General features: G+C 29.7%; 1 protein-coding gene across 5 annotated transcripts in view; it reads left to right on the top strand.

The window, feature by feature from the left end:
- LOC142331723 (echinoderm microtubule-associated protein-like 2) overlaps window positions 1-25827 on the top strand; it is a 422423-nt gene that overhangs the window by 224369 nt on the left and 172227 nt on the right. The window contains exon 1 of one of the 5 annotated variants that reach the window (XM_075377765.1): window positions 13116-13480. The exons of the other annotated variants lie outside the window; for them this stretch is intronic. The gene's annotated coding sequence lies outside the window, so the exon portion shown is untranslated. Of the gene's footprint in view, window positions 1-13115; window positions 13481-25827 lie in introns of those variants that run through there. 5 annotated transcript variants of the gene reach the window in all.

Here is a 25827-nt window from a genome sequence, read left to right as displayed (position 1 = left end):
GTTTAGCCTCCGGGAATCACCCTCAGGTATTACTTCAGAGGATGAATGAGGATGATATGTGTGAGTGTAAGTGAAGTGTAGTCTTGTACAGTCTCAGGTCGATTAGATATGTGGTTAATTGAAACCCAGCCACCAAAGAACACTGGTATCCACGACGCTCTAGTATTCAAATCCGTATAAAAGTAACTGCCTTTACTAGGATTTGAACGTTGGAACTTTCGACTTCGAAATCAGCTGATTTTCGAAGATGCGTTCACCACTAGACCAACCCGTTGGGTGATTCTTGGTTATCTCTCTCTTTTTTCCTGTTTAGCCTCCGGTAACTACCGTTTAGATAATACTTCAGAGGATGAATGAGGATGATATGTATGAGTGTAAATGTAGTGTAGTCTTGTACATTCTCAGCTCGACCATTTCTGAGATGTGTGGTTAATTGAAACCCAACCACCAAAGAACACCGGTATCCATGATCTAGTATTCAAATCCGTATAAAAGTAACTGGCTTTATTAGGACTTGAACGCTGGAACTCTCGACTTCCAAATCAGCTGATTTGGGAAGACGCGTTCACCACTAGACCAACCCGTTGGGTGATTCTTGGTTATCTGCTGACCGAGAGCGCTACGCCCAGGGCTCGAGCTGCAATAAATCTGCTATGCTATGCAAATCAATAATGTACAGGATAAGTAGTACAAATCTACCCCACCGTAACATCTAGTTGTGCACATTTCCTTTTGATTGCAATCGACCGGACCAAGAGTGTCCAAAAAGCCCAAAATTGAAAAGAAAATAGGATTTTGGACTTTTTCTTAACTGCACTAATAAGCTCTCGTTGAGAGCTTTTCAACGATATATCATAAGTCGTAGTTATTTTCATTACTTCCAGAGTTATAGCAAAATAAAATTTTAATGAATGAAATATTTGGATCTTACAAGGGAAAGGCACATCGGTTCGAATCCGACTTCATTTCCTTGATTTTTTAACTTTTTTTTATTTAAATATATTGGTTTATTAATAATTATTAACCTCTGATTGTAAAAAAAATTATAATAAATAATAATTTAATAATAACAATAAAAAATTTCAGAAGTTATTAATGAAATAAAATGTTATGTACTTTTCATTTTCAAAAAATGTGTATATGTAATTTAATAGGCGTACAAGGAAGTCATGTGGCGTCCGCTTACGATTTTTTTTTTTGTTGATAATGTTGTGAATATTAATAAAAAACTTTTGTAAGAAAACTTTTTTTGCTAAATTTCACTCCCACACTTAAAAAAATTTGAAAAGTTATAGAAGGCACTATAAGGGGGTGATTTTCGTTGCATTTCTTTTTTTATAAATTTATGAACAATTATAAAAAAAAAAACACCTTTTGTGTAAAAATATTTTTGCTAAATTGCACCCCTACTCCAAAAAATAATAATAATTTTGAAACGTTGTAGAATGCATACAGTGAGTCTTTTTCATTGCTGTTTTTTCTATTAGCATGTCGCCGGATCGACAAATTTGTTCCTCATAAGAGTGGAATCATAATGTAGCCACCCCCCCCCCCGGGCCTTTACATATCCCACATCCCACTGAGCGGCCGGACTACTACTGCAGTCACTGCTATGTTGTGACGTCACAGGTGAGCGGTAGATTTGAATAAATGAATAATATTTAAAGTGTAAAAATTTATTTAAAGTGCCCGCTAGTACCGCAACACCCGCGCGAATGAAATACGGTATGCGCGCGCGCTTTATTTAGAATTATTTAATTAAATAAAGAAAAAATATCACGTTTAAATAAAATGATAAAAATTTTAAATTAAGTTGTGTGTGTAAGCATCAGAAAAAAGCCGCGTGACGGGAAAGTCCTACAACTTTGTTTTCAGCTTTTCAATATTGTTAAACAATTCTGTTTTAAATTAATTTTTTTCGTTAGGGATCATTTCTTTACAAATAAATTTTTCCTAAATTTTCTCTGAAGTAAGGAAGCCCCTAAAATCAAAACGTTTTTTTCAAAATTTAATATTTTTAATGCTTAAATTTTACTTTGGTTATCATGGCTTGACCGGCTATCGTAAAATCATGCAATACTTTATCAACTTTTATCATTCCGATTGGTCTAATTTGTTTATTATTATTTTTGTACGATTTAATAAAATGGAAAAAGTATTCGGTTAACTTAGTGTATCTGAAGCACCATTGATTAACGAGGTAGTTCGTCTTTTGGTATGACCCTCCCCACCCACTGCTGTAGCCTACTTTTACTCCGCCCTTTTTAAACACCTCAACCTCATCCCTTCCAATGATAGAATTTTTTAAAAGTAATAATAGACAGCTTCTTTTTACCGATTTATGGAGTTATTTTTAGAGCACCTGGTACCACCCTTCACGTAGTTTTTTCGTATTTCTTTAATATTCACAGTGTTTTAAATGTACTGTTGAAACTAACTGTTGTTATCTTGTGAGTTGTGTATTTTATTAAAGTAACATTCTATTTCGTATGTTATTCGTGGGGTGTTTTAAAATTTTATTCGGTTGTTTATTTTTTTTGAAGATTCTTCACTGATGTTTGATTATCATTGTAAGTTAAAAATTATATCAATTTACTTTATATATATTTACATGATACCAAATTCTTAATTAGTTATGCAAAGTAAAGGGTTTTTTTTATTCTTATAATAATCTGTTTATCCTTGCTCTTTAAATATATTTTTTTAATATGGAATAATTTTTAATACGTATAAATATGTACACATATGTTTTATTTTTACTTCCTTGTACAAAGTAATGGAAGTATTGTGATCGCGAAAAATTTCTGTAGTTTTTTGAATCAAAATGGCATTCATTTGTAAACCATGTCTCCTGTACTGCCAGAATTTTAATGCTGAATCTATCAAGCATATTTGTTAGTTGTTTCAATTTTCCTGGTTTCAACAGTGTGTTTACGTTGAGTATACCTTTGAAGAATTTTCCTTTAATTTGAAGAGTTTTTGAGAAGCTCCGACCCTTCTCCACATGGGCCTGGCCCCTCAGAATCCTATGACCAGAACAGGAGTCCAGTCTACTGACTGGGAAGCACCGGCTTGGTCTAGTGGTGACCGCGTCTTCACAAATCAGCTGATTTGGAAGTCGAGAGTTCCAGCGTTGAAGTCCAAGTAAAGTCATTTTTTTTTACACGGATTTGAATACTAGATCGTGGATACCGGTGTTCTTTTGTGGTTGGGCTTCAATTAACCACACATCTCAGGAGTGGTCGAACTGAGACTGTTTAAGACTACACTTCATTTACACTCATACATATCATCCTCAGATAAGTATTATCTGAAAGGTAATTACCGGAAGCTAAACAGGAAAAAGTAAGTCTACTGACTGGGGCCTGGGGTAATGGATTTCTTTCCTGTTGTTCTTCCACGATCGTTCAAGTTGAACTTTGTTTGTAGTGACTTCTAGTGGAGATCACGTGGTTTAACAACTTGATTGTTGAGATCAGGACGTATGTCTAACAGCGGCACCAACTAGGTGAACAGACGCTGACCACCAACCGCTGGATATCAGAACTGGTGGATTTATTTAGTATTTGGTTTACCCTGGGTATTTCATTTCTCCAGTACCATCCATATCTGGGAGGCTTTCCCCTATCCGCCACCTGGGAAGGCGCCCGATGGAAGATCTAATAATCCTAGACGGGTTTGTTTTACTCTTTATTACTGTAAAGATAAAATGCTAATTACGTTACTATTTAAACTTTCTTTGTTTTTTTTTTTGTTTTTACCAAAAGAACTGTGTCATCAGTGAATTTTATGATTTTCATATATCTTGTTAGATAGTTTTATTCGCTTTTAAATTCCTGTATTTCTTCTGTATACTAAAAATTTGAAAAAAAAACAATTGACGTGAAGGTTAATTTTTTGTCTCTTTCCTGTTTGAAACAGCTTTCCTTTCTTTCTCTATTACCGTTATCCTTTGTTACCAGAACATTTTAAAAATTACATATATATTGTTTCCAATTTCCCTAAATGTAAATTATCCTAATTCGGTTAAATATATTTGATGGATCAGGTTATTAGATTGTACTTTCTGATAAGTATAATAAAAATTTTATTATGTAGTGGGATAAAAAGTAATTTTTTATTTTAATTAAAATCCAATTGGTTCAATTAACGATCTCAATTAGGACTGATTGACCTCAGATTAGATATTATCAATTGCCGGACAGTAATTTAGCTTAAAATTTATTTAGAGTTAACGGTAATGTTCAGTCAATTAACCTATTTTTTATATTAAAAAAATTTCTAGTCCACGTAAAAGAATCATTCCTATTGGCTTATAATCTATTCTGTTCTATTCCAGACCATCATATTATCCTGAGAATTAATTTTATATGCAGTAAATTTAAACTGTTTACCATATTAATTATTAATATAAATATAGCTTGAATGTTAACTAATTGACTAATATCTACTTTCTAAAATTATATTATTATTATTGTAAACAAAATTAATGAATTGTTTAGTTTGTTATATTTAATTTTGCTATATAAAATAAATATGTATTTTATTTATACAGTAACAAACAATGAAAATCTAATTCCAGATCCGTTTTTCCAGTATATGACGTTACAAAACAAATAAAATAAGGAAATATCCCTTCCAAAATATTTTATCTTAAGAATCCCACAATTGTTTGAAGAAAAGTAAACAATTAAAATCTTGAATAAATAATAATATATTATTATAAATATTTTTTAGCATATTACATCCTAGCAACAAAATACAATTATTTTTTTATTTTTCCACCTTACCTGCAATTATATTGCTTCGTACTTTTTAATAATTTATTAATATATCAGCGGTAACCATGTTTGAGAAATTGATATATACATATATATTTAATGTTATTATTACTGTTTGAGTCAATAATTTCAACATTAACTGTTGGAATTAATTATTAAAAATAGTGTCTCAGGTTTCAGGTTCGAATTCTGGTCAGATGTGGTATTTTTCAGACACTACAAAAATTTCCATTTCCATATTCCCAGGTACAAGTTTCGACACCGGATTGGTCTAGTGATAAATACGTCTTCCCAAATCAACTGATTTGGAAGTCGAGAGTTCCAGCGTTCAAGTCCTAGTAAAGTCAGTTATTTTTACACGGATTTGAATAGTAGATCGTGGATACTGGTGTTCTTTGGTGGTTGGGTTTCAGTTAACCATACATCTCTAGAATAGTTGAATTGAGACTGTACAAGACTGCACTTCATTTACACTCATACATATCCTCATTCATCCACTGAAGTATTATCTGAACGGTAATTACCGGAGGTTAAACAGGAAAGAGAAAGAAAGAAAGGTACAAGCTTTGAGATTTTATGTTAATTAATTTATCAACCAAAAAAAAAAAGACTTTATGACAAGTTTCTTTCTTTTTGTGCGTAACGGGAAAAGAGAAGTCAAACAAGTCAAAGAGAATTCATGACAAGTCAAAGAGTTCGACCGTTATTTTTTTTTACTGTAATTATAAAGCACGTTATCAAAATGTAAACTTATAGGTAAAGATGTCTCCATTTTTGATTATGTCAAAAATGCGTATTGCTTTACGCATTGCTTTTGGCCTTATATATCAGGATCGACCGAACCGATTTTTTTCAGATTTGGCTCAAATATTTCTACTTATGGGACACTGAGCACATTCAATGTTTTTTTTTTTAATTTCGTTAGGGGTGGTGGTAAGGGGGAATCGTGAAAAAATCAATTTTGAATTTCTTCAAAAACATTTTAGAGAAAACTTTATTAAAGAAAATTTGTTATCTAACATGTATATGTAAATAATTAAAAAACCTTTCTTCAAAAATTCAACCCCCACCGCTTAAAATTGAAATAATTTGTTTAATTCTTTTACTCTATCTCCGTTAGGTTTAAATATTTTTTCAAACATTTTTTGAAAGGTCTTTTTTTATATTAAACTATCCTGACCCTCGTAGGAGACGACACCCGCTATATAACGATCCCGGTCGCTACACACACTTTTTTCTTTCCCTTTAGTCCTGACGGGCTTTACCGGAGGTCGTCTTTTGTACCCTCTAAACTTGATGAGAAAACACTGTCATCAGTTTGGCCTCTATCAGGATGCCACCGATGAAATTACCTCGTCAGACACTTCTATCAGTTTATTTACACAACCTTCTATCGCCTTCGTATAGCCTCATCAACCACGATCACCTATCATATAACTTACAACCCTTAACTATCAAATTAAACGATTCGCGGAAGCACAATTCCCGCGCCTTCCTCTAACACTGAAGGTTTCGCACAAGAACTCTTTCTATATCTAACTTCAATTAGATTATGTATTCAGATTATTACTTGATTGAGTCATTAAACACCAGAAATACTATCCTCATACCAACAAAACAAGTGTTGATCGCAACAACCACAATTTTTTTCTACAATTTATTTTACTCAAATTGCTGTTGATTTACTTAAAAATCAACAAACAACTTCACAAATTTAATAAGCCCCTCATAAAAACATATCCTTCTCTCTCTGCTCTGATCCGCTTTCGGTAGCGAGGTCAGTGCCTACATCCTCTCACACCACGACTACAACAAAGAGTTCTCCACATATCCATCTCATCCTAACAGCGAATATCTCAGCTAACCGGGGCTCGATGCCAAAACGCCAGTCTTGAAGAAGTAAGCACCCAGACGAGGCCCGTAGCCACCCGGATTGCTATTCTATATATATATATATAGAAAGCATCAGACCCTATCCTCCGCAGGGCTAAGAATCTAAGGAAGCCAGTAACTATTTTCAATTCCCTTTCGGTTTTCAACAAATATCTATGATTTTTTAAATTATAGAATCGGACCTAAAAAGCAGAAAACGTTTTTGAAATGTTTATTTTTTTTATTTTAGCGTTTATTAAAGGGGTGTTAGATTTAGAGAAAAATTTACTTCAAATAATCTGTTAAGCTTAATCTATCTATATACAAATATTTTTAGAAAACTTTTTTTTTAAATTTATTCTGTACCTCTGTAAAATATATATTGTGTTTGTTTTTTGCTCTAATTTTTACTTCCTTGTACGAAGTAAAGGAAGTATTGTGATAGCGAAAAATTTCGGTTTTCAGATTCAACGGAAATATCCATTTTGACCATCCGTAAATCCATTTTGAATAGTTTCGGCGTGACGTCTGTACGTACGTATGTATCTCGAATAACACAAAAACGATTAGCCGTAGGTTTTAAAATTTTGGATTTAAGACTGCTATAACATCTAATTGTGCATCTCCCCTTTCGATTACAATCGACGACCAAAAATGTCCAAAAAAGCCCAAATACAAAAAAACGTTAAATTTATGACTTTTTCTTAACTGCAGTAATAAGCCCTCATTGAGAGCTTTTAGATATATCATAAGTGGTACTCATTTTCATTGGTTCCAGACTTATAATCAAATACAATTTTAATTAATGAAATATTTGGATCTTACAAGGGGAAGGCACTTCGGTCCGAATTCGACTTTTTTTAAAAAAAAAAAAAAAAAAAATTCTTTTTTAATTTAAATATATTGATTTATTAATATTTATTAACCTATGATTATAAAAAAAATTATAACAAATAATATTTTAATAACAATAAATATATATATCAAAAAAATATCAGAAGTTATTAATGAAATAAAATGTTATGTACTTTTAAAAATGTGTATATGCAATTTAATAGGCAAAAAGAAGTCATGTGATGTCCAGATCACACTTTTTCATTTTTATTCTTAAAAAAAAGGTTTAGTAATATTTTTTTTTCATAATTTGAAGGGCTATTAAGATTGAAGTAGCTTTGGCATCTATATAATATTTTGGAACTAAAATGAAAAGTATTTTTTTTTAATTATTTTCATAAAAGTAATTCTTTATTTTATAAAAGTTATACTTGTCCGATGTAGCCGAGAAACTCATACAATACTTTGCTAAATTTTCTATTTATTTTACTTAAATTTATGCCCGTGTTAAACGTGCAAATCTAGAAATGTACCTTATTTAGGAGTAATAAGTTACATATTTTGATTATTCTTTTCTAATTTGGGCGGATTTAACCAATATTTATTAGTAGTTACTACCTGGTTTTCAGGAATAGTTGTTTCTATTAGGAAAAATATTATATATTATTGTTTTTTTAATCTGAGTATGAAATTAAGTAGTTACTAAAAAAAAATACCACCATGTGAAATTTATTTAAAAAAAAAAAATTAATTAATTATTTCGTGCTAGAACGAACGGTAACTTTTGTAAGAAAATCATTAGCTGGCGGCTTGTCTTACGAGAAGTAATAGAAATTAACACCCGTCTTATAAAATGTTTGTTAAAATTTTCTTTTTATAGCTGATAATATAGCAGTTATTTTAAAGTGTATAGCGTACTTTAGTGTTCTAAAGTATGTAGCAGTTAGGTGGCAAAGTGATTGGTCGACTACCGTCGATAATAAACTCCGACGGATTAAAGATTCAGTGTTGCCATGGGGCTCCTCTTGCAGAAAGTCTCGTCGTGAGGAAGTGGTCCTATGCCGGTTACGGATAGGAGATACGAGGATCACACATGAATACCTAATGTCAGGAGAAGTCCCACCTCTTTAAACACGATGCAACTGCCGCATGACTGTGCACCACATTCTCGTGGACTGCATATGTTATGCGGGGTTGCGTCGTAAGTTTAATTTACCTAGAAAAATCCGTGATCTCTTGTACAATAATACCTGAATTTTGGACCGGATGTTTCTGTTTTTTCATAGTACCAGGTTACTGCAAAAAATGTAATATTATCATATATATATTTATGCTAGAAGAGTTGTTGGTAATTTTTAACCTTTATTTTCAATTTTGATTTTTTTGGTTCTATGCCTTTAATTTTATTATCCGACAAGGGAGCCTTTTGCACAACCCATCGGAATTAGGTAAGTTTTATATAGTTTCTTTATTCGATTGTTTTAACTTTTATATTTTAAAGACTTCGTCTTTAGTATTAGTTTTGAGTTTTTTTTTTACCTTCTTGACACTTGTTTTAATATATTTTTATTATATGATTAGTATTGATTTTCACCTTATTAGTTTTATTATTTTGGAGTTATTTTACCCTTTTATTAATAAAATCCCGGACCAAGGCGTTAATAAAATAACGCCAAGGCGTTTTTCGCCCACAAACAAAAAAAAACAAAAAAAAAGTTATTTTAAGGCATTTTTTTTCTAAGTTAGCTGTTATTTTTTCTAATATTAATGATTGGTAGTTGTTATTGTATACTGCATGAATTTCAGGTTATTTAAAAGTATGTACCAATTTATTTTTAATTAAAAAAAAACATCTAATAATTGAAGTATTTTTTGTAAAGTGGCATGTAATTCGGCCCTGTAATAACCAAATTGGGTGAGGATAACGGGGAATGATAATTTATAGTGTTGTTAATAGGATACATTTTTGGAAATTTTTTCGTTCTTTCATACTAGCGTAAACAAGAGTTAGGTTAGAACTTTTTTAATTTTTTTATTAAGAAAGATTTTACTGATGTAATGAAATTGGATAGATAATTGAACAGAAAATTGGTTCGGTAATAAAATGTGATGACCCTCAATTTTTTACCATTATTATAAAGATAATCTACTAAATTACAGGGCTAATCAAGTATAATTAATATCAACTTATTTTTATACCATCAATAACAAGTATACATTATACGGTATACTTAACTTATGTCAAGTCCGTGATGAAATGGTAGAGCCTTCACTCAGAAGATCATTCTTCCATAAGGTTCTGGGTTCGAATCAAAGCTTGTCAGTTATTTATATATATATAAATAGTTAAATATATATATATATATATTTATATATAATATCAAACTTTGTTTATTTGATGAATTAACCTTAAATAAATATTCAGTTTTTAATTAAAGATAACTGGAACAGTATTGCTTATATACTATTTTTTTTAAAATTGCTGTGGACACCGCATGACTTCTTTATACGCCTATTAAAGTACATAAACACATTTTTTGTTGGACTTCATTTAAACTTATTATTAGAGACTAGATTATATGCAACATAAAAAGCTTGAATATGGATGCAGATATGCATGAAAAATGGTTAAAATATGCATAAAACGTGTCAAAATTTTCAACTTTAAATAATAAAAAAATGTAATTTTTTTTTTCAAAATCAGCATATTAGTAAGTAGTTGAATAACATATCAATAAATTCGATAATTAATAATTATTTAACATTTTGTTACTTTTGAAAACAAAAACAATCAGAGATACTGTTCCGCGACTGCTAAGTGCGGTCTAAGAGCCGTGCAGCTAATAGGTTCGGCCGGCTGCAACGTTAGATTTCATTTATTAACAAGGTATCCTATAGAAAAATATTGTAAATATAGCGAATATATGCATCATCACTAGATTTTTAAGGAAAATATGCAATAACCGGTGAGAATGGGTTTAATATGCAAATATGCAAATGCATATAATCCGGTCTCTACTTATTACATTTAAAAGTGAGATACGGTTCTCCAATTCTTTAATAAAGTGGACAGTTACACGATTGCATTGTGGTGGACACTACATTGCATCACATTTTTTTGTGGTGTCCGTATTTGTGTTTTATATTAGTTTATGTATAAATTTTTTTTCACGTTTTTCAAATACGAAATTACGTGGTGTGTGTGAAAACTTATCGGATCCGTAACCATGCATACATCGGTTCAAATCCAACTATCGGTTCATGTACGTATATTTTTTTAACTTTTTTTTTTAATTTAAATATATTGATTTATTAACCTCTGCAAACATTTTTGAATTAAAATGAAAAGTACATTTAATTTTATTTCACTAACTTCTGATATTTTTTCATATATATATATTTTATTGCTATTATTGAATTATTATTTATTGTAAAAATGTTTTTACAATCGGTGGTTAATAATTATTAATAAATCAATATATTTCAATTAAAAAAAAAGTTAAAAAGTATATGTATATGAAGTCGGGGATTCGAACCGATGTACCTTCCCCTTGTATGACACAAATAGTTCATTAATAAAGATTTTATTTTGCTATAACTATGGAACCAATTAAAATAAGTACCACTTATGATATATCGTTGAAATCCCTCAATGAGAGCTTATTACTGCAGTTAAGAAAAAGTCCAAAATCCAAAAAAAATGGATTTTGAGCTTTTTTCGGCACTTTTGGTCCAGTCGATTACAGTCAAAAGTACAGGTGCAGAATTAGATATTACAACAGTCCTAAATCTAAAATTTCAACATCCTACAGTTAATCGTTTTTCAGTTATGCGAGATATACATGTACATGCATCATACGTACATACGTCACGCCGAAACTAGTCAAAATGGATTCAGGAATGGTCAAGATAGATATTTCCAATGAAATCTGTAAACCGAAATTTTTCGCGAACACAATACTTTCGTTAAGGAAGTAAAAATTAATCTTTTTAATTTTTAATCGGTTGACTCATTAGTAATATTGTTTCCAATGTATTTTTTTGGGCCACTTTCAACATTGCTTTGTCTGGAAAAATATAAAACGGTTAAAAAAATATGCAATAAATAAAAAGATTTTTCCGATTTTTGGCGAAGTGGGAATTTTGTGAAATTTTTTTTTTAAATGATAAGCTATGCACATCTACGTATGTACTAAGCTTAACAAAGAGTAGAGGTTATGTTTGCAAAACTTTAAGAAAATTTACCCCAAAAGATCATCTACCTCACTGCCTGACGATATTGACCCCAAAACTTTACCAACAAATTGCTCTATATGTACGAGTCTCTGAACAAAATTTCATCAAAATCGGTTAATCCAGTCAAACGTTATTAAGCTTCAAATACTACAAACCGTGTACGTTACCCTCATTAATACGAACGAACATTACCTCCCCAGTTTTTTTTGTTTTTTGGCATTCCTGGGTCATGAAACGACAAAAAATGTAAAAAACACCATTTTTTGAATGATTACCATACTTCCTTGCAGCATAACTCTAAAGCTATGATTCCAGGAAATAAAGAGATACTTATTGAAACTATGTGTGCTCCTCTGGGATAAAAATCTAAAAGAGGTCGGCAGGCTACGGCTAGAAAGATTTTTTTTTAATTTTAAGATTTTTATTTTAAAATACTTTTTTAAGTTTTGCAATATTTGACGTGAAGTCTTTTTGTTATGTTTGTGTTACTGTTTTCTGTGCGTTTCATAAAATGCTAACTATTGATTTTAAAGTCTATAATTCAATATTGAAACAATTCTAAAAGTTGAATTATATATTTCCCATAACTTTACTTCATTTTTTTAAAATTGAATCTTGATAAAATAGATTGCAAATAATGTAAATTATCATTCAAAGGAAAAATAAATAAATATAAATTTAAAAAATAAAAAAAAACAAAAAGAAATTGTTGTATAAATAATACATTTATGAAAGATCTGGAGTATAATTAAATAAAAACACGTAAAATGTAATGCATTTTCCATCAGCGCGTGTAAAATTGAACAAATTGCTGACGTAACAGTAAAAGTTTTTTTAGAGTTATTTATTAGTCAGTAAATAGATGTAATCGTGATTTAATAGGACAAATATTTATTAAAAAAAAAATTATTTTAATAAAAAACAAACAACTTTAAAAAATAGAATTATTGTAAATATTTCTTTTTTGTTTATAAAGGTACTACGTGATTTAAACGGAAGCATTAGTATTATTATAAAAATCTCTCACATATGTCGTGTATTTTATTTTATTTGTATAACAGCTGTGATAATAAATATAACGCTTAAATGAATCTTTGACATTTTTATAATTGGTATAAAAAAAAATTATCTTCAGCGTTTAATTTTCTTTTACCAACTAATTTAAAAAAAAATACAATTGAATTAAAACAAAAAAAAAATTATCTTTTGATAGAAGTTATTTGAAGTAATTCCATCTTTGTTATTTTTAAAAAATAATTTTTAACAATTACGATAAAGAAAAAAAACAATATTCTGATAAACAAAAAGGTAATTTGTTAAAAAAAAGGGGAATTTCTCTGTTGAATTGGTAATACTGTAAAATATTGATCGGGGCCCCAGACCACGCGTTGCCGGTCGGGCTGTATGCATTGCTGTGTTACATCTTCGTCAATTATTTGTATGTGTTTTATTTGAACTACCGTTCGAACTAGTTTCAAGGTCTGTACTTTTAACTTATTTAAAAAAATAAACATCGAAATTAAAATCAGCTGATCACGTTATTTATTAGTTACTTTAAAAAGTTTCGCCCTGTTTATTCGCGAGTGTTGTGATTTTAGTCTTGTTTTCAAGTTGTAAACAAAAAAGTACCTTGCTTGTATTTTTTTCTTTTTTTTTAATGCGCTCAAAACTTTTTGTTCGATTATTTTAGTTCCGCATCCGGTATTTTTGTATTTGTTATTTGTGTTTTATGAATACTGTGTGATTTTTTTTTAAACGTCAGTGTTTATTATTTTATTTTTTTATAATAATAATTTAATTAACATTTTTTTTTTAATCTGCTTTCTATTATTGTTTTTTTTTAAAATTATATTTTTTTTATAAATGAGGATTATTTTTACTTTATATGTGTGTAAAATTTTTAACTATAATTTATTATTTTAAAATTAATATATTATAATTTCTATCGAATCATTTTTTTTTCTTACATATATTCTTAAAAAGTATTTATTTTATTAACATAATAACATGTTATAGAATGATAGCAGTTTACTGAGGGTATTAGCTGAGGATATTTAACAAAAAAGAATTTATTTCTTTACTTTAAAAATCAGAATAATTAGTTTTATTAATTTTCTTAATATTGTAAATACAGCCATCGTTTCGCTAAAATAATGATAGTTTTGAAATTAGCGACGTCTTTTCGTAAATGAAAACATGTTCATTCATTTTAATTACTTTACAAATTAATATTTTTATTTAGCTTGTTGTTGACACAATTTTTAATTAATTAATTTTAAGAAACATTTAATAGCTTGTCTGCGACATAATTAATAAAAATAAATGTCATTGACTCTACCTACACAAATTTTAAGTTCATTTAACCGTAAATTTGTTACATTACTTTTTAATTGTACAATAGAGAATAAATCCCTTTGATTAAGCTTATTTAAAAAAAAATAAATAAATAATGGATCAGGTTGTCGTTATTTTATTAAAAAAAAACTGGTTTACTTTGTCAATAATGTCAATCTAATTCGTTCCTATTTTTCATCAGTTTTTTCCCAATACAGAGTATAATTTTTAATAAATGATAACTGTCATTGACTTAAATAAATTTTTCTATTCTTCTTTTTAAGCATGTGAAAAAAGCAATTAAAGGTAACAAATATTAAAAACAAAATCAAAAAAATCTCAGGAATAAATCCAGAAAGGTTTTGAAGTACCAAGAGTTTCGTAAATAGAATACAAATTCCGCTAGTATGTTTTACAAATTTAATTAAATTCTTCCCTTTTTCCAACGTAAAAGATCTGATGTGGACATCACATGACTTCCTTGTACGTCTATTTAATTACATTACAAATTTTTTAAAATGAAAAGTACATAAAATTTTATTTCACTAATAACTTGTGACTCTTTTCCGTTTTTTTTTTATTATTTTTATTATTGAATTATTTTTTATTGTAAATATTTTTTACAATCAGAGTTTAATAATTATTAATAAATCAATTTATTTCAATTAAAAAAAAAGTTAAAAAAAGGAATGAAATTGGATTCGAACCGATGTACCTTCACCTTGTAAGAACCAAATATTTCATTAATTAAAATTTTATTGGGCTATAACGCTGGAACCAATGAAAATAAGTAAGTACCACTTGTGATATATATCGTTGAAAAGCTCTCGAAGATGGCTTATTACTGCAGTTAAGATAAAAAACCCAAAATCCAACTTTCTGGATTTTGGGCGTTTTTTGGACACTGTTGGTTCATTCGATTGGAATCAAAAAGGGAGGTGCACAACTAGATGTTATAGAAATCCTAAATCTAAAATTTCAACATTCTACGGTTAAACGTTTTTGTGTTACGCGAGATAGTACGTACGTACAGACGTCACGCCGAAACTAATCAAAATGGATTCACGGATGGTCAAAATGGATATTTCCGTTGAAATCTGAAAACCGAAATTTTTCGCTATCACAATATCGCCTTTACTTTTTACAAGGAAGTAAAAATCTGGCTACAAAATCGTTATAATTTCCCGGCACTAAGAATATCTGTATTTTGAAAACTGGTTTTAGAACAAAAGATTTTTTTCTTATAGGTATTACTTTCCCTGCGAATTTAGAATAGTTATATTAAAGGGGAAAGTGATGAAGTGGTGATCTTGTCAAAAATGGGTTATCGTTGTTTTTTTCAAATATTTACGTTTTAGGGTCCAATTAGTTAGTTATCTAGATAACGTATATATGTGTGTACGAATGTATTTACGTGTGTCGTACTGCTTTTAACCCTATATCGTACCACTGAACAAATCGATTTTCTTCAGATTTGGAAAAAAAAATTTCGATTTTCTACGGAGGAATTTTAGTGAAAACTTTATTAAAGGAATTTGTTACCTCAATGCATATATAAATAATAAAAAAAACAATTTTTTTTTAAATCATCTCGCCTTTTAAATTTGAAATTTAAGTTTTTTTTACTCTTTTACTTTATTTTCCTTTGGTTTAAATGTTTTTCAACATGCTTTTGAAAATTTATACTTCATTTAGAGCTATCTAGAATTGTCTACAATTTTTTAAGAAATAATAGATACCGGATCTAAAATGCAGAAATGTTTTTTTTTTTTTTGATAGTTTCTCTTTCTTATATTAGACTTTACTGGAAGGGTTGTTTGATTTAGAGAAAATTTTACTTAAACAAATTTGTTAAGCTTAACCTATATATATAGATATTTTTAAGAAAAGGTTTCTTAAAATTTATTCCCCACCTTTAAAAAAACAATCTATATCAAGTGTTTTTTTGGGCTTTAACTCATATAATTTTCATTATTAATAACCGGGAAGGTCATGTAAAATCATTTTCTAACTTTTTTCTTTTAAACTATTATTTAAAGAAACTGAATTAAATTTTTATTACCCAAGCGCTATTTATTATTATTTTTGCTAAGAAAATTTTTACTTCCTTGTACGAAGTAAATTGTATTGAAATTATACGAAGTATTGTGACAGCGAAAAATTTCAGTTTTCAACGGAAATATCCATTTTGACCATCCCTGAATCCATTTTGACTAATTTCAGTGTGATTACGTATGTACGTATGTATCTCGCATAACTCAAAAACGATTAGCCATAGAATGTTGAAATTTTGGATTTAGGGCTGTTGTAACATCTAGTTGTGCACCTCCCCTTTTGATTGGACTTTTTATTAACTGCGTTAATAATCCCTCATTGAGAGTGATTATCATAAAGTGGTATTTATTTTCATTGGTTCCAGAGTTATAACCAAATAGGATTTTAATTAATGAAATATTTGGATCTTACAAGATGAAGGCACATCGGTTCAAATCAGACTTCATCTCCTTTTTTTAACTTTTTTAATTTAAATGTTTTGATTTATTAATTATTAACCTTTGATTGTAAAAAAAAAGTTACATTAAATAATAATTCAATATATCAAACATAGTTACCGATGACATACTAGTAAATTATTAAAAAATACAAATCTACCTTACCAGCAATTAATTTTGACTTCTTGAGGTCTTTCAATCCTTAGACCGTCGTCGTCTGGAGATTAAAATAAATTTAAAAAATTAAAATATTTAGTAGTCATGACTGCTTGCTAGTTATCAGTATACTGATTCAAAGGTGGATTTGTACTTTTTAATAATAATTCAGTAATAACAATGAAAAAAAAACAATTTAATAAAATAAAATTTTATGTATTTTTATTTTAGATGTATACGTAATTTAATAGGCGTACAAGGAGGTCACGTGATATCTCATCAGATTTTTTTAATTAGCCTAGTAAAAAGTCAAAAATGAAAATTTGGTCCCATTTCCTCGGAAAATTTTGCAGAAAATGATAATTAATTTATATATAGATACCTACTGGGTAAGAATAAAATTGGTTATCTAGTCTTGAGTATTTTTAGAAAAGAATAGTGAGACATAAATATAGCCACCCAGAAAATTATTTGTTTTTATTTTGTTAATGGATTTTTTAGGGTGTGAAATATTGAGATTTATATAAAAACCCCGATAGGGGACTTCCCTTAATATGTATAAATATAAATATAGCCGCGAAAGAAAAAAAAAAGAAATTATAACGTCGATACAGCTTTAGCAATTGTTAAATAAATTATTATTTAATTTAGAACAATACGATGGAATATTTGCTTCTTGGTATGGATTTTTGATGGTATGGATTAGAGTTGGATAGATAACACCATCATGAAAATACTAAGTAATATTATGATTTTAAATTTTCAAAATTTGATACATTATATAACTATTAAATTATGGGATATAAATTTAAAAAAATTGTCGTAACTATCATACAAATGAACCTTTATAATTTCTAAACAAAAAAAAAACTTTAAATAAAAGTTTTTCAATTTCTGTTTTTTTAAACATTATAAGTCAGTGTCATTTACTTAACTTTTATTAAAAACAAAATAAACATAAACGTGGTAGAAACTGTGTTTTACAATAATTTTCTCAAAATTTACCAGAAAACAAGTTCTGGAATCTATCTACCTTATTCAATTTTTCTAAACAAAACCATATGAAACCATAAAATTTAATTCGTAATTTAAGTTTTAAGAAATTTCAGTTTGACTTCATTTTACCCTTTGAGGGTATATAAAGAAATCAGGGCGAAATCTTTTTTCGCAGGCTGTAACTCGAAAACTTAGTGTTTACTGAGTTATATTTATATAAACTTTTTTCTTTATTTTTACTTGTAAAACATATGCTGAAAATCTTTTCATTTCTTTATTTGACATATATATAGACTAAACTATTCTTTGATTAGACAAATATAAAAAACAAAACTAAGTAAGGTAGAAAATTATCCAAATTAATAGAACATTTTCTAATGCAATTCATTAGGTTAATAACCAAACAAACAAAATAACAAAAGCAGAAAACCTCAACGTTTCTTCTAAGATGTAGGACTTTATCAAGACAAACCACAAATGATATAACATACTAGCAGCCCGACAATGCTTTACTATTGCCAGATTTAGTATATATATATATATTTTAAATGAACACAATTGAAAGTTTGATAATACATTAAAAAAATGAATATTACGGAACTTCAAAAAAATTTTCCCTTTTCCCATTTTCATTTATCATATTCCCTTACCACATTTCCCCATTTCCCTTTTCCAATTTTCCCTTATTTCCCTTTTCCGATTATTCCCTTTCTCCCATTTTCCCCGCGCGTAAATATGTCCAGTAGTTTTTTAGTCTTGGCGGACACACACATATTGGAAACATTGAAATGGAATCGTAAAATATTTAATATAGCGTGTGTTGTTTTTACGTCCAACAGATAGCGTTGTTTTTAAAAAAAAACATGTTTTTACCTGTCACAGTTGTGACATATTAGGTGTATAATTAGTTGGTATATTAAAATTCGCGCGTATTCGAATGCAACGTTGTGTCAAAATTTCAAAGTAATCGGTGAAGAACTTTAGGAGAGTTAAGATTTTTAACAAACGAAGATTTACATTTATCTATATATATATATATATATGTGAGTATTTTTTTCTTTTTTAAGTATGTACATACTTATATATTGCTCAAAATTTTATTTAATCCTTTTCCTGATATGATAGTGTAATCATTAATTATTACACAGCATATTTATATAAAAGTATTTTTTCTTTTTTAAGTAAGTATGTACATACTTATTGCCCAAAATTTTATTTAATCGTATTACCTGAAATGATAGTATAATCATTAACTATTACACGACCGTGGAGACATTCATAATGACAGGACGTTACATTGACACAATTTTAAACATTTGACGACTACTGTTATACTATATTACATTACGTAAACAAATTTACATGACGAAGAAATTTTAGTTTTATTAAGATTATAACATACATTCTTTAAGTTCTTGATGATCGAATTTTATTCTGAAAGCGTTTGAATGTATATATAAAAGAATTGTTGGTAAGAGGGGTTTTTTAGTTATTAATTATATAATCATACCAACGAGCCGTGTTTGATAAAATTATTATTACATAAAATCCTAGTTAGTAAGCACTGGAAAAGATATGACTGGGGTAATGATCAGTTTTCCTTTCTAATTAAAATATATTTTTTTGCGATAATCACATGACTGCAGGTTTTTCCCTGAGTGATGATAATATAGGATGTTACCTTCGCGAGCGCGTGTAATGAAATCAAATGATTAAAAACCGACCTTAATAACGAGAATCTAAACCATAAAAATTTTGATGTAGAGGGGTTAGCTACTTATTAATGTACGAAACGATCGGCGGAATATTTAAAAATAAATTTAAATAAAAATACAAAAACAAAATAAAATGTGTAATAGAAATTGCATAACTTAATGACAGCAATAATTTTTTATTAATGTTATTTTATGTTATCTAAATTGTGTCTGATTGTCACTCATATTAATTTTTGTAATCGATAAATAAAAAATCAATTGCAACAGCTCTTCACCGTTCGATACATAGTTTTGTTTGCACTATGACGTAACTGAACATAAAATTTCTTTCCCTACTTAAGATTGTTTATTGTTCTACAGATATGATAATGTTGCTATTCTTTTAATGTTTATTATGATAGAATATTTTTTTACATTTTTTTATTTATTTTTTTGTTGATATACTTAAAAATAATTGACATTTGTTTAATTATTACTTTATATCGTATTTATTCGCGTACCGATAAATTCGCGACCTTTACCGATAAGTTTCAATATTAATAACCCAAAATTCATTATTATTAACAATTTATAAGAACAATAAAAATATTGTGGTTTTTTATATAGTTCCCAATCTTTTTACTTCTATTAAATTCTTCGATTTAATTTTTCTAATAAAATGTTTCTTAAAAAAAAACAACTGGAGAAAACTTTTTGAAGATTACGAATTTTTATTTGGCTCGAATATATGGAAGTAAAAGATGAAGAAAAAATAAAAACAGTATTTCGTAAAAACACAAAGAGCTCTTTTAGGTAGATTTCATCAGAAAGCTACCTATTGCACGGGTACCATGTTTCGACTTGCGGAAAATTTCGCTATATCTTCGCGTTTCCATCCCCAGACCCCAAAACCACCGTCAGTTCAAAAGTTTATATATATTTCACTTTCTTGTGGACACGATAACTGCCATAATTTTCCGCCAATCACTTTCAAATTTATACATAAAATATAACGACTCAAAATCTCGGTCTAGTTCGTTAATGGGCAAAATCAACCGTAGGAGTGGAAATAGGGGGGCTTTTTCGAAAAAAACAAAATATCGCTATAACCTTTTTATTAAGTAAAATATCGAATTCGTTTAAAGTTCCTACTATTCTTTGGATAAGGGCCTAAAACTTATCTGAGTAAAGTCTTTTGATATCGCCAACCATTGGCCCAGGGGGTGGAAAAAATTGGGTTTCAAAGACAAAAAACATCATACCTCCTTTGATAGACACGGTATCGAATCGGTTTAAAATGATCGTTACTCCTGTAAATATTACCCAAAAATTCTGTCTGTAACAATTTTTGATATGACCAACCCTTACGGCAAGGGATAACCAAAACAAAAAAGAAAAAAAAAACAGTAAAAATAAAATATCGCTATAACTTTCTTACTAAATAAAATATCGAATTCGTTTAAAGTTCCTACTATTCCTTGGAAAAGAATCAAGGGGTGAGAAAGATTTAAGGACAAATAAAAAATGATAGCTCCCTTCTGTACTTTCAGATCATCTTTTCTACATTACGGTTGTTACATTTATACATATTTTTAAATAAAACTTCCTGAAAACAGTATCTTTTTTTATCAATACAAAGAGACAAAGCTAGAATCTCCCACTAGTCCTCAAATAGGTGTGTTGTCGAGCAGTTCAGGAAAAATCATAAGGAAGTCTTGATAAGTTTAGCAATAGCTTGTAGTCTAATGAGAAAACGTCTATGTCCGTAAAACATGGAAAGTAACGTTTTATACGAGCTCGTACAATCGGTGTTCGCCTACCCCTATTTTGCCCCGGTGAAATGTACCTCCGCCTTCCGACATACCGAAAGGAATTTTTTTTATTGATAAAGTCCAATTTGTTTTTTTTCTCGAATTATTCTGATCAATCATTGGTCATTTAAAAAATATCTCAATTTCCCCAACATCTACATTATCACAAATTATTTAATTTTTGAAGATTAAAAAAAAAAATAATATTATGTAAATATTATATATGTGAATGACTTTTATTTGATTTGTTATCAGAAATCGTCGTATCAATAATTATAGTATTTGGTATTTTATATTAATAGAATTTTTTATCTTAATTTCACTTTCCCGGCGATTATAGCTAGAATAACTAAATATAATAAAGGAGAAAGCATGATGATCATGCCAAACATCGAGTATCGGCGAGTTTTTTGCTGATCGTTACGTTTCACATTCATCTAAACAAAAAATAAAATAAAAATATATGTGGGTACGTATGTATCGCATTACTTTTGGCCTTACACAGAGTATTTCGAAAATGGTGGGCTGGTTATACTCTTTCTGATTCTACTTGTAAAACTAAACAAAAAATATCCTTAGGAAAATGGCCATTTCTCCTTCGTTCTCCTCCTGTCCGCCATTTTGTTATTTTTATATAAAAATTTATATCTCAAGTTCGGATAGAGGAATCACATTAACATTTGGCAAGCGTTTCTGTAATAAATTTTTAAAATTAGCAAAAAACACGACTTTACCTTCGAAAATTACAAAATGACAGCCATGTTTATTTTTCAATTTGTTATATCGCCATAAATATTAATTTTATCAAAATTTATGAAATTTATAAAATATTAAGCCTTTTATTTTGAACAAAATGACATTTTATTTTTTAAAATCGGTTAACAAATAGCCGAGTTATGGCAGAAAATTGATGTAATTTTGGGTCTGTTTTCATGTCTTCCACTTTACGTTCAAATCAAGTAAATATTAATTGTTTTTGTTTATTGTTAATTCCAGTATTGTAAATTAGTATCTGTCTAGAAGATCGCGGCACACTTCCACCTTGCTGTTTTTCTGTTCAACAATGAGGTTTTCTGAGATAAATTTTGCACAAACTTTTTTCATGTCCGATTAGTTTGTTAAAATTTGATGGTCTGTGGTATGGTTCAAATTCAATTATTCTGGAGTCATTCTGACAGTTAATCGCCGGTCGTACCGTATCAAGTCTCTGATTCGCTCATCATTGTCATCACCTTTTGACGTTAATGGTCTTCCAGAGCGTGGATCGTCCGCAACTGATTCCCGGCCATCTGAAAATGCTTTAAACCACCTAAAAACTTGGGCTCGTGTCAGAGCGTCATCTCCATACGCCTTTTACAATTTTGAAAAAGTTTCAATAGCATTCTCACCGAGTTCAATTACAAACTTGATTGCACAACATTGCTCATAATTAGTATCACTCATTTTTCTATCGCACAACAAAAAATTGTTTACGTCTCACATGGCAACAGTAGACTAAAAATATTAATACCTAATATAAATCAGCTTTTCATATAGCCATTTGTTTACTAGTAACTTTACAGGGTTGCCACTTTGTCTGCCATAAAATACTAGTCTCATTACTTTATTTACAGGCCTCGTATATGTAAGTTGGCCTGTTTTTTGCTTGATATTTGCAAATTGGATTGAGCGATTTAGATGAAATTTTACATAATGATTTTAATATTTGAATTATTGACGTCATTTAATTTTGGAAGGCGTAGGGAGATACTGACCGTATAGGTCCCGCGTCTCGAAGTTTTACTTAAAGATTATGTAAATTTTTTATACCTTAAAAGGTAGCTAAGATACTTTCTGATATGTTTGGTCTAATTCAATATTAGGTGTGGGGGGGTGCAAAAAATTACTATCTTTTTGTCGATACTTGGTTCAATCACGTTCTTTAACTAATTAGTTGATTCCGTTACATCGTGCCATTCATGTCATAAAAAAAATAAAAATATTTCTTAAGAACTACTTCAATAAATAAGGAGTCTTTTACTTTCCTGACATCATAGCTCTATAACTCTGCTGCGAGAATGAAAGTATCAGTCAAAGAAGGAGTACGGGTTGATTTTTTTTCCATGTTTCGACTTTTCATGACCCAGGAATCCCCCCCCCCCAAAAAAAAAAAAATCGTGGCGGGAGGGTAATGTTCATTACTCGCAACACAATCATGTGTGCCCCGGCCTCCGTGGCGCGAGTGGTAGCGTCTCGGCCGAGACGCTACCACTCGCGCCATGGACCTTTCATCCGCAGGTCCCGGTTTCGAATTCCGGTCAGGCATGGCATTTTCACACACGCTACAAATCATTCATCTCATCCTCTGAAGCAATGCCTAACAGTGGACTCGGAGGTTAAACAAAAAATAAAAACAAATTCGTGTCTTGCCGTGTTTGAAGCGGCAACACATAACTTAATAACTTTTGCCTGGATAAACCGATTTTGATGAAATATTTTACAGAAACTCATGTATGTAGGACAATTTGTTTGTAAAATTTTGGGGTCAATTTTTTTCAAAACTTTTCAAACATAACCTCACTTTATATTAAGCTGAGTACATGCGTGAATGCTTATCTTACAACTTTTGCCCCAAAATTCCCCCTTCACCAGAAATAAAAAAAACAATCTTTTTTATTGATTTCATATTTTTTAACCAAAATTTTTTTAATGTCTTCCTCTAGGTATAGTAGTAATGCAAGTAACCCCCCAAAAAATAATTTGGTGGCAATATTAAGGTGATAGACCTGATCGAAGTTTAAAAATATCAGTTTTTTGAGCTTTTAAAATATATATATATATATATATATTTTTTTTTTGTTTAATAAACTTTTGGTAATAATATTATAATAAAATTTCATCACAATTCACCCCGTCCACCATCCATATAAAAGAAATGGTAGGTAACCCTTTTTTGGTTGTATATTTTTTGGTGGAATCTTTAACAAAGGTGTATCGATTAGATTATTATCTTAATAGATTATTCATTTATTTATCCTTTTTTTCTTGAAATAATTTTTCTTATTATAATTTTAAAAGATCTGAAGTGAATAAAGTTGACTTCAAAATAAGTTGACTTGTTAAAATAATGTATATCATTTGTACGTGATTTACAAAATTTTTGATGAGGGTACTGTGTAACTTACGATGGATGTAACTCGGGTGAAAGTTGACGTACTGACGGTTTTTTTTTAATGATATATGCAAATCATTTCCAATAGAATAGAGTATATAAAAAAATATGCAGTTATTTGAATACTAACGTTTGTGTCGTATCTTAAGAAAAAATAATAAATCCATCTTTATTACTAAAACAAAGGAAAAGTAACGTTTGAAAACTACGGTAGAGTAACAGTTTTTTCTTGTTTATTGATGACTAGCCGGCCCATCTAGCCAGTACCTAGACCCTCATGGCCGAGGTCGGTCCATGCGAACCCGCGGAGCCAACTTAGGGGCTCCTCGGGGCCTCCCAGGGTCACGATGCCTACTCCAGAGTTGCGGAGAATATTCCCGTGTTGCAGGGGGCGGCGCCTTGTACGCTTGCAGAACTCGCTTCTGTTGTTGACAGAATCGAGTTCTGGGTAGACCGGAATGGTCGCCATTCCCGTCTACCCAGGAGGCTCCGCCCCTTTTACCTCCGCATTATTTATCTTCACATTGTTAGAATAATAGTGATAAATAACAATTAAGATATTCAGGCTTTTTGGAAACCTGAAAAAGAAACTAGATTATAAAAGACAGAATAATAGTAGATACGGTAACTAAAGTACACACACCTTTGACGACGAAAAATTTATAACTTATTTCTTTGCCATGGAGGTAGAAATATAATAAGGAAGTAAAAGAATTAATCTTTTATCCGTACTGAAATCTTTAATTTACAACTTCAACCTCCTTGGGGGGTGACGAAATAATAAATATTTTTACCATCAAGGAGCTAGGACCTCGATCTGCGGCTTAAAACCTTCCGTAGTATAATTGGAGTGAATCCAGAAAATTTGAAAGCAATCGATCGGTTGGTTCTTCGAGATTTTTCGAGATGAAGTATACAAACCTTCTCAGTTGTCAAGAAACATGGGTAAAACTTGAATGGAGCAGTTGTTTGTTTCTTCCGCACAAACAAACAATTTTTTCTTTATATAACAGTGTAAGATTAACACGATGATTATAACAATATTTTCCAAGATTATTGATTTTGAATGCGCGTCATCTATCTAAATAATTATCAAAGATATAAATCGATGTAATATACAGTTTCATTGAGATTATAAATCCTTCAGAAAACTGAAAAGATAAAAATAAAACTCAAAAGTTATTGTAGAAAATATATCTTTAGAAATTTTCCAAATTATCGTTGAATTTAATTATCTTTTTACTTCCCTTGTACAAAGGAAAGAAGATATTGTGGTCGCGAAAAATTTCGGTTTTAAGATTTCAAGGGAAATATTCATTTTGACCATCCCTGAATCCATTTTGACTAGCTTCGGCGTGACGTCCGTACATACGTATTTACCTCGCATAACTCAAAAACGATTAGCCGTAGGATGTTGAAATTTGGATTTAGGACTGTTGTAACATCTAGTTGTGCACCTCTCCTTTTGAT

This window comes from Lycorma delicatula, chromosome 10, assembly GCF_047948215.1.
Source record: "Lycorma delicatula isolate Av1 chromosome 10, ASM4794821v1, whole genome shotgun sequence".
Classification (NCBI taxonomy): Eukaryota; Metazoa; Arthropoda; class Insecta; order Hemiptera; family Fulgoridae; genus Lycorma; species Lycorma delicatula.
Note: the sequence above shows the minus strand (reverse complement) of the source record. Positions and strands in the feature narration are given on the sequence as shown.